The sequence below is a fragment of the Macadamia integrifolia genome, chromosome 9, assembly GCF_013358625.1.
Source record: "Macadamia integrifolia cultivar HAES 741 chromosome 9, SCU_Mint_v3, whole genome shotgun sequence".
NCBI classification, from domain to species: Eukaryota; Viridiplantae; Streptophyta; class Magnoliopsida; order Proteales; family Proteaceae; genus Macadamia; species Macadamia integrifolia.
Window position 1 is genome coordinate 41,281,787 of NC_056565.1, and position 10,671 is coordinate 41,292,457.

Sequence of the window (10,671 nt, forward strand, 5' to 3'; positions counted from 1 at the left end):
TTACTCTTTCCTTTCCTTTACTACCTCATATGAGGGAAAATGGAGAGGAGAAAAAAGAGAAGGAAACGAGGAGAGAAGGAAGAAGTAAGGCAGAAGAAGAAGGAAGGAAGAAAGATGGAGTGCTGCTATTCCTCTCTGCTTACTCTTTACTACTACTGCTTCTCCTCTCTACTGCTACTGCTGCCATTGTACCTACACTTTCAGATACTACCAGTAGTGGAAGGATGTTGCCAGAAGGTGCTCCACAGATGGAGAAAGGAACTAGAGCTGCATAGCTGCATGTGGATTGCTTGTACACACTCCCAGGAACTTCAAAAGGTAATTACCTAAACCCAACTCAGTGAGCTAAGCTAGGTTAGGAATCGGATAGAGTTAGGGTTCGTATAAAAATGAAATTGGGTGACAGAAATTGCAGGTGGGAACTCAGTACAGCCTCCCACAACAATAGCCCCAACTTCTGGACCCTAATTGTAACCCAATTGACTGTAAGGTTATCCAAGAAACATTAAACCATGAGGATTTTCTCAATTGAACTAAATTAATTGCAATTGGTGGTGATTATTGCTCACACATGATCCTAATTTTTCCTTGTGGTAGGCAGGAAATTTAGTTGGAATACCCAGGGTGTAAATTGGGTAAACAGAGACCTTATTGATTTAATACAGTGCTCATAGACCCAATTTGAATTGGGAAATGGACTCTTAAGGTGGAGGGAATCTATTTGAAGTGGGTGTGATGTAATACATCTATTGGGAACTACTCGGCACAGTTCTGCAAAGAGAGGCAAGGTTGTTCGGTTGAAAAAGGCCTATTCTGCTAGGGGAACTGGCCAGCCGGTATATGTCTAAGTAGCCTGCATTAAGTCTCTTATTAGGTTTTCAAAATGATTCAAAATATATTTTTTGTTTTTCTCTTGGATTGCAGTGAGTGTGATATTAATGTTATCATAGGCATGGAAGAGAGTGACATGTTCCAGGTAGTCAAATTTAGTTTATTTGCTTCACTCTCTAACACTGGCTGTTTGTGTCTACCTTTAGTAGTTTGGATACTAAAAGTTAGCGAAGGGGGAGTAGGAAATATGACTGTTGATAGGAAAGTTTGAGAAGTAGATTTGATGATAGAAATTTTTTACCCATTTAGATCATAACATAGTTTACTACCCAATCTGACCAAGTTCTTTGGGGATGATTCCGTACTACAGTTTGGTGGAAGAAGTTGAGGACATCCTTAGGGAAATGCACCGGGTTCTGTAGCTAATCGAGTAGCCCTAGAAGCGTGTGTACAAGCTGATAATGATGGATACGATCTCGCTCACGAAGGTAATAAAATTATCCTTGAGGAGACCATATCCACAAATTAAGCTGTTAGTGTTTTTTTCTTTTTGTCCATTTCATCTACAGTTTTTTCGTCTTCTCTAAAATAGATAGTTAGATGCAAATTTAAATTCCTAAATAACTCTGTTGTTTGTTCTTTATTTCAGGATTGGTCAGGGGGTTACTAAGCAACTGTACTAAGGCACCCTCTTTATCTATGACGAAAACCAACTGGAGAATAGTTATTGCTTCTGTATTAATTTTCAAAATTCTTTGAGAAATTGAAGCATTTGAAGCATGATTCATTGTATGTTAAACAAGAGATTTGGTGTGGGTTTAATAATCTCAGTTCCTATTCTGAAACTTTTATTTTTGGGTTTTGTAGGATGATGGACCAGCCCCTAAGCTTCCAGGATTCCATGTCATCTCTTAAAGCAAGTCCATCATCCCCAAAATCTTCTCCCCCATAAAACTTTGGGTAGTAATGGGCAACTCTCACGATTGTATGTCTCTGAGTTTTCCATGTCTATATTCAAAATGCATGGTCCTAAAGGCTTAAGTTGTTTCACTTCTAATTTCATTGCTCAAATGTAGCCAACACCAATTTCCAAGAAGATAGAGATGGAACATTCTCCATTGGGCAACCTGTGAGAATCAGAGTTAGTCCTTTAAAGGATTACTTATGTCTGGTCATTGCCATGTTTTTTTCTATTATTATTATTAAGCTCGGTCTTCTACTGAAGATTGCTTTAAAGGGTTACTTATATCATGTATGGGTAGGTTAAGTTTATTTTTAATAATTTTCTTGATGATTCTTTATTTCAATGTGATCATCTTTCTGAGGTTCGTGTGAAGACTTGGAGTGTGTTTTAGGTATATCTTATGTTTTGGATTATTTATGTTGTATATTTCTTTAATGATATGCTTTTTGTCTATGTTCTCATTCAATCTATTTCCCTCTTTTTAAAGCAGGGATCTTGCTTCCAATGCACATATTTAAAATCAAATTTGGTCGATAGGTATGGACATTTTCTTCATGATTCTGTAGTTAAATGTGAGCATCAATAACCATTTGTTTTTTCTACAATGATGATGTATGCTTAAAGTCTTGGAAATGGCCCCAAACTACCCCTATCCATAGGCTTAATTTGAGTAATAAGATGAGGGACATAACCCACAAGGGATAGGGTACTAACCAACCAAAATAGGGGCTTATTGGGCTCAAAATGCCCTAACCGGTGGGAGAGAATTTGCCGAAACTGTTGCACTCTCAGAGGCTGTTTTGTGATTTCCTTGCGTTGGGCTACCCATGGCCGATGGGGAAGGTTCCCTAAGGCCTCTAGGGTCCTTTTACAGCCCCCAAAACTCCCAATTATATGAATTAAAATTCTGCCCTGTGGAATTCCTTAATTTTCTTCCTTGGGATGGCAATTTCAACCCTCGAAGCATGTTTCCGGACCTGTGGAGCTCAATCCCAATTTATGGATGGCTGCAGGGGCTTGTTATAGTTCTATGTACTTTCGAGAATATATGGACAACAAGAATTAATCATCAATTTAACATGTACAATAGGAATCAACCCAAGATACCAGCCAAATTCATATGTATGCAGTCCAGGGTTCCTTCTTTGGGTGGCTGCATGCTTAAGACTTGGTTGAAATACCATTTACATGAGTATAACCGACAGTACAGCAGTGTAGAGAGATGAAGTTTACCTCTCTAAACAGGTACATCAGCAGGTCAACATGTCTAGTAGGATTTCAATAGGATTTCAGCTTGGATAGCACCTTGCACCTCTCATCTTGGCTTGTATGCACCCTTTTCTACAGCAGCAGCATCATCATCTCAATACCACAAGTAAGAGGGCACAACATAAGCAGCAGGAAGCATATAGCTACAGACCCAAGATAATATATGAATAGTCGCCCTTCTCTCCTTCTGTTCTTTTTCTTCTTCTTCTTCCCTTTTCTTTTTTTCTTCTCCGCTTCCTCCTGTTCTCGGCAGTAAGGGAGAGGCATTAGCCGACCTCCCTACCCCCCCTTTTCTTAAGCCAAAACAGACCCTGAGGTCTGTTTGGTTTTGCTTTTTAAGAAAAACTAACTTATTTTTTTTTATAATTATTTAAAGTCACATAACTAATTGTAGGCTCATTGGTTCCATTTTAACTCATTTGTTGTCCTAACTTTTGGGGTCTTTAGTCCACCCAATGTAGGACTAGTCCCACTCATATTTGGCCATTTTATGCTTCTTCCTTGGCTAATTAATTAGCCAAATTCTCTCTTTCTGCTACACAAATGGATCCACCACAGCAAGGTAGCCTATTTCCTATGCCAGCTAGGTCTTGACACTGAGCTTAGCTGCTTCCAGTTTAGGGTTTTACACTCTGTCTGCCTCCTCAAATTTGAGGGGGCCTTTATTTGAGAAGAGTCAATGATAACATCAAAGCTGCCAGCCTCAAGCTCATATGGAAAATTGCCTCCTAGCACAATAGTGTCTGGGTCAACTTGATATACTCCTCTCTCCTTAAAAAGGACTCCATTTCGTGGTCTCTCCTACATCTGATGCTTCTTGGGTCTGGAAAAGCATCCTTAACCTTAGACCACGTGCCCTCAACGCCATATCCTCCTCCATCAGTAATGAGTCTTCCACCTACCTCTGGTTGGACAATTGGCATCCTGCTGGGGTCCTCCTCTCCATCATCAGTGCCCACACTTTGTACTCCTCTGGCATTCCTTTAAATGCCATGGTCGACTCCATCATTTTAAATGATGCTTGGTCCACTCTCCCCTCCCCATCCCAAGCTAATATCTGGGCTATCCTCCTGCTCCTCAATAGTGTACGAGAGGACAGGATTTCCTAGAGCCCTTCTGCCAATGGCTGCTTCTTCTCTACCTCCGCCTGGAACCTTATTTGTACCATTGCCTCAAGAGTCCCTTGGCACAACGTTACTTGGTTCAAAGGTCACATTCCCATCATAAAGCGGAGGTTAACATAGATGCTCTTATGCTGATGGGGGTAAATTATGTTTAAGCTCAGCCTTTTGTAGATTTTTCTTGTTTTTGCTTGGAATGCACATTTGAACTGTACTTTGTTTTTTTTTCCAATAAATTTATATATATATATATATATAATATTATTATTGCATATGCATTGTGAGTTAATGATTCTGTAGATTTTTAGTTATGTTCAGCGTGGTGATTTGCAAGACTGTTTGAGTAATAAAAAAGAAAAAAGAGCAACCCAGTGCACAAGGCTCCTGCTATTGTATGCTCTCGGAGGGCCAAATGTACGCACCTTTACCACCTGCTTCACTAGAGAGTCTATTTTGAAGTTTCTAACCTATGACCAACATGTGCTGGTACTAAAGTTTTTATTTCTTACTTTTCAAACCCATTGAAATTTGAATCTGAATCTAAAATGATAATCACGTGCTTTAAAAGAGAGATTTTACAACATAAGTTTTTCTCTCATGTTCCTATGAAGTTTGCACTAACTAGAATTTTTAAGTTGATTGTTTTTCTTTCAATGCTTCCTCATCGCATTGTGTTCAACTGTCATGGAAAAATTTTCATCTGGAGTTGATTTACAACCCTTCTTTTATTTGGGCTGCTCTAGTTAGTGTTCAGCGAGAATGCTCGAGGAAAATGTGAGTCTTCCCCTTTATCATTTTCTTGTTATTTTATTCTTTATGGAATCCAGATAAGGCGTTACTCACTATCAATTTTCTCCAGCACAATTCATGCCACAAGGATCCAATGATCGAGGTCTTTCATTGAGGAGCCTTTGTTCTTTGCTATTGGAATCGTTGGTATCAAGTTTGAAGGACAACAATAGTTATGCAAGGATGATGACTCTAAATCTTGACGAGTTTGAAAGCCATAATTGTAACACCCTAAATTTAAAAACTCCTCAGATTTAATGATAGAATTTAATTGAGAAAAGTAAAGGAGGAATGAGAAGTAGAAACTCAAGGTAAGCAACTGCACAAGTAAGCATAGTTGTTTGGATAAGAAAGTAGATAAGGGAGAAGGATAGGGAAGGTGAGAGAGTAGTCTATCGGTGTCAAGAAGAGTCTTACATAAGGTGGACTGCTCTGGGCAGAAGGTAGGATAACAGGGCAGCCAGCAGAAGCAAACCGATGGGATAGCCTCTGGCTAACCGGCCAACCTGGTTGCAGTGGCAGAATGCCAAGAAATTGCATTTTTCCTTTGTGGGACCCACTATTTTGTAGGGTAATTCTACCCATTCTTAACATGGATTGGGGCATGATTAAGGGGGTCATAATGCAATTAGTTTCATGTTAAACCCTAATTTCTATAGTGAGTTATTTAAGTTTAATTACTTAGGAAAAATGGGTTTTATCAACAAAAATACTTTGTCAAACAGACCCTTGGCTATATAAAAGGGGAGGTTGCTTACTGTTTCCTTTCCTTTACTATCTCATATGAGGGAAAACAGAGAGGAGAGAAAAGAAAGGAAAGGAGGAGAGAAGGAAGAAGAAGAAGAAGGAAGGAGGAGAGAGGAAGTGTTGTTGTTCCTCTCTACTGCACTCTTTACTACTACTGCTGCTTCTCTCTACTGTTGTTGCTACTGCTGCTGCTGCTGTAACTGCACTCTCAAATACTACCAGTGGTGGAAGGATGTTTCCAGAAGGTGCTCCACAGCTGGAGAAAGGAATCCGGAGCCTCATAGCTACATGTGGATTGCTTATACACTCCCAAGAACTTCTAAAGGTAATTACCTAAACCCAACTCAGTGAATTAAGTTAAGTTAGGAATTGGCTAGGGTTAGGGTTCATATAAAAATTAAATTGAGTGAGAGAAATTAATGGTGGGAACTTAGTATAGCCTCCCATAGCAACAACCCCAACTTCTTGACCCCAATTGTAACCCAATTACCTATAGGGTTATTCCAGAAACCTTAAACCATGAGGCTTTTCTCAATTGAGCTAAATTAACTGCAATTGGTGGTGAATATTGCTCACAAATGATCCTAATTTTGCATTGGGGTAGGCAAGAAATTTAGTTGGTATCCCTAGGTTGTAAATTGGGTAAACAGAGATCTAATAGATTTAATACAGTGCTCAGAGACCCAATTTGAATTGGGAAATGGGCTCTAAAGGTGTAGGGAATGTATGATGTAATACATCTGTTCGGAACTGCTCGGAATAGTTCTGTAAAGAGAGGTTGGTCTGTTAGGCTAAAAAGGCCTATTCTGCCAGGGGAACTGGCCAGCCAGTTTGGCCCTTACAGTTAAAGGGTTTTGATGGTTGAGAACCAGTGGACTATGCCTGTAAACTTCAACTTGTCTAGTAATAATATGAGAGGACATGCTCTGTGACCTAAAAAGGGAAAGAAAATACTATAGAAGGTGTTGGGTTGTGAGATGTTAGTATTACCCCTACCTATGCTTGGGTCCCTATCCATGTACTTTCTTGAGCCAAGGGCAGTACATACATACCCAATAGGGTAATTATGAGTTAAATATTTGTGGATCCAATCTAGTAGATTGAGAATGAGCCCAATGACTATGTGGGTTGAAGAAATGCTCTATAAGCTGAATAAGTTGGACTAGAATGCTAGTTGGTTAGCTGGGAAGGAATTCTGACTTGGGCTCCGTGGACATCTTACCAACAGAGTGTGGATTATAGTACAAGATTTCAGTTGAAGTATAGGAAAGGAAACTCTATAAGTGCACTTGGAAATAAAATTTATTTAAATGTGAAATTGGAAATCTAGGAACCTAAAAATGTATAGGTGAGGACATGCGTGATCGGGAATTCAGAGAAAAAACAACATATTTGGGAAAATCAAGTGAGTGGGTGTTTGGTTTATTTTATGGAGTGTTTCTTGTATGTTTTGGTTTTGCTTGCACATGAGGAATGTGATGACATCGGTGTTATGATTTTATTTTATATATATTTTCACATATGTATATTTTTCTGACTTTGGTGTGATCGAGATTTATGGATGGTTCTTGTGGTAGTAGATGGTAGTGGGTGTAATATTAACGATTTGTGACACGGTGTGGCCGAGGTTCTTTTCGGTACCGTGGGCTCAGAGGTCATTTTTACATCTATTGCCATAGATGATTGTGATGGATGTCATGGTTATTATGGATACATGTAGATGCATATGGTTAGGATCACATCCCTAATGTTATAACCCGTTGCCAATAGGGGTGAGGTGTTGGTTAATCCCACTTGGTGGTAAGTCACAAAGGACTACAACGCCCAGATACGATGTACTATATCTTGAGAGGGCATAGTATGGTACAATGTACTATAAGCATGACTATCAGACAGCATGGGAGACCGATGACAGTGTGGGATTCTGGGACCATGTCTGTCAAAGGTTACTATTTAGGGGTTGGCTGGGGGACTGAGGCTCTGACCGGGACTAAATTACTCATGCCTATAACTTGCTTGTATCCCTGAGGCCCAGCGTATAGGGTAAGGGATGCCACCTATGTTGCATATAGCACTTATACCTATAGACATTGAGACTAAGTAATTAGATGAAAAATTTATAGATTAATAATTGAACCATGTGGATCTTGCATATGGAGTATATGATATGATTGAGTGGGTTATGTTGGCATTCATGATTTGTATGTGTGTGCTTGCATGATCACCCTTCACTGGGCTGTATAGCTCATCCCTCGTTGATATCTATTTTTAGATGTTAAAGCTGGAGCCGAGATTGGACAGAAGACTGGTTCGAGTTAGGGGACATGTTACTGGACATGTAGAGGGGGATGGTTATAGTTGCACTGTATATTTTGTATTGTGAGGCAGTTGTTTGTAAGATTTATGTTATAATGATTACTTGGGTACTTATTTCTCATGGACTTGTAACTATAATATATAATATCATTGTAGATGGTCACTAGACGTAACTGTGCTTCCTATGACTTTTATATGCATACTTTGATTTGGTATTGGTATTAATGTGAAAGGTAGGTTTGGTTACTACACTGCGTTTGTGATCCTGGGTAATGTGAGGCTGACTGGGTTGAGAATCCAGTGCCACATACCTTAGCCATAATTGGGGCAGGGTGTGACAATACAAAGCAATGGCATTCTTTAAATAACCCATTGTTTTATGGTGTTGCTTGGTAGCGAATGGAGAAGGACATAACCGAGATTAGATTTATTAAGCAGGTGTAAATTAGGAAGCGACAAAAAATAAGGGCAGCAACTAAATAATAAGAGAAAGGAGCGACAATGATACAAGAATAAAAACAAAAGAAAGAATAAACAAAAGAAAAAGTCAAAATTACAAAACTAAGTTTAAACAAAGGGAGGAAGTCACATATGAGGTTGAGACGGGTAATGTTAGAATGGACAAAACTCAATGGCAAGGTGTAAATACTAAGGAACAAAAGGACAATCTGAATGGTGGGGGTAAAGGCATTAAATAACTAGAATAAGGAGAGGAACATGGTTCATCTTCAACCTTGGGAAGGAGCTACAAACGATGGAACCAATGGAAGAGATGATGAATTCGAGCAACAATACTCCCTCATGAAAGATTGGTTCCAGCTGAAGTTTCCGGGAACCATTCCATACCCACTAACCTGTTAAACCAATGCAACAAACACCCAAATCTGCTACCCAAAATCAGGTGATAAATTTCCGAAACATAATTGGCGATATCCTCCAGTTCAGGCCTTGAACTTGGCTTCAATTTCAGGTTGGAGGAGGGCTTTGGAGCTGAGGCTTGAGGAGTTATTTAGCCCGAGGGGAATAAATCTACGACCAAAGTCTTAGTCCTAACAGATCAGAACAAGGTGGGAATTTATAAATATGAATAGGGCTGCAACTACCGCCCAGATACAGGGATGGGGAAAAGTAAACATGAAAAGAAAATAGAAAGAGGTAAAGAAAAAGAGAAGGGAGAAGGTCTGGGAAGAAGAAAGAGAAAAGCAATCATGGCACTCATTGTCTTGAGCCAAAGCTTCATTCAATTCTCGATCCTAGAAAAATCCAAGTAAATCGTTGGGTACAAGCTGATATTTAAAGACTAATAGTAAATGTACTTTCCTATTTTGAGGCCAAAACAAATGTTGCATATAATCTGAAAATAGAAATAAAATCTCTCTCAAATAAGAATACCACCAAACAAAGTTCTAACTCTAAAAAGGAAAGAAATAAAGGGATAAAATAAAAAGATATCTCTAAATTCAACACCCAACTACTTCAGGACCCAGATAAATCAAAAGAATCAAAAATTTGGACAATACATAATTCAGATTGTTCACTCAAGAAATTTTGGACCCTCTTACATTTATGACTTGAAGATTTTCAGTCCAAACAGAACATACTTGAAAATATTCAGAATATTCTTATTGTCTCTCAAGGTAAAGCAAAATCCTTCTGACATTTTCCCTTTGGGACTTGAATGTTTGTGTCACAATCACCTAGTGGAAACTCTTTTCAACCTTAAATTCCTGAACCCTTCCCTAGATAACTAAAGTAAAGTAGCAACTGAAAATAAAAACAGAATTTAAAGTTGGATTTTCAATCATTGGAATTTTATTTATAAAACAACTTTGGGCGTGATTACTTGCGCCATTGGAATGACTCAAATCTGAGATACAAACCAAGTTAAAAGTTGCCATGTATGCTTATACATTGATTCCATTTCTCACTGTCGAATTTTCTGACTTTACTCTTGATTGCTGTGTTTTCTTCACAGAGTACTGCTTCCAAGTGCTATATGCCACTTTCGAGAAAACCATTGACTTCCCTAACCATTGGCTTGTTCAAACCATTAAGAATCTCTATAGGCAACCGAAATGCACATGAGCTCAGAAGTGAGGGAAACAATACATTTAAGTATAGGGTGTCGAACGGAAACAAGAATCGTGGGCACCTTAACCGAATGGTGCCATATTTGGACATAATGGTTGTGAGATTTTGATGGCTGAATGGAGTGCAAGGAGGAATAGCCAAGATACCTTGCCTTCTACAACAATTAAGGAATTAGTGTAGAAGATGAAGTTCTCTCTCATCCCTTTCAGGTAATGAGTGGTAGTTCCTTCTTATCCCGCAGCACTTTTAATATTTAGAACTCTGGTAATGCTCTATTTGCTTGTAATTTAGAAAGTTTGGATCTGGAATTATACAAAGAAGTCTTGAGTGCTTTGTTATTCAATTTGAAACATATCTATTATTGCAATCTTGAACTCATCTGATCAATATTAGTTTGGAATGCTTTAGTTCTTTGCTTGCATGGATTTTTAATATTTTTTTCTACTCATTTTGTATTATATGATGCAACTCTTCTATCAGTGTGTCTTGTCAATTGCAAGTCTTCACTCCTGTAGGTAAAATAACATATCTGTTTCTATTAGA

The 10,671-nt window shown here is 38.7% G+C and overlaps 1 long non-coding RNA gene across 3 annotated transcripts; it reads left to right on the forward strand.

The window, feature by feature from the left end:
- The first annotated feature begins 412 nt into the window (after nucleotides 1–412).
- LOC122087957 lies at nucleotides 413–10,421 on the forward strand. Of its 3 annotated transcripts, XR_006142921.1 has the most exons (5): nucleotides 413–1,319; nucleotides 1,481–1,620; nucleotides 1,699–2,186; nucleotides 2,286–6,046; nucleotides 10,013–10,421. It is a non-coding gene; the product is annotated as an uncharacterized LOC122087957 (long non-coding RNA). The 3 variants fall into 3 exon arrangements; XR_006142920.1 differs by having other exon boundaries at nucleotides 1,481–2,186; XR_006142922.1 differs by lacking the exon at nucleotides 10,013–10,421 and adding an exon at nucleotides 7,994–8,128 and having other exon boundaries at nucleotides 1,481–2,186.
- The last annotated feature ends 250 nt before the right edge of the window (nucleotides 10,422–10,671 follow it).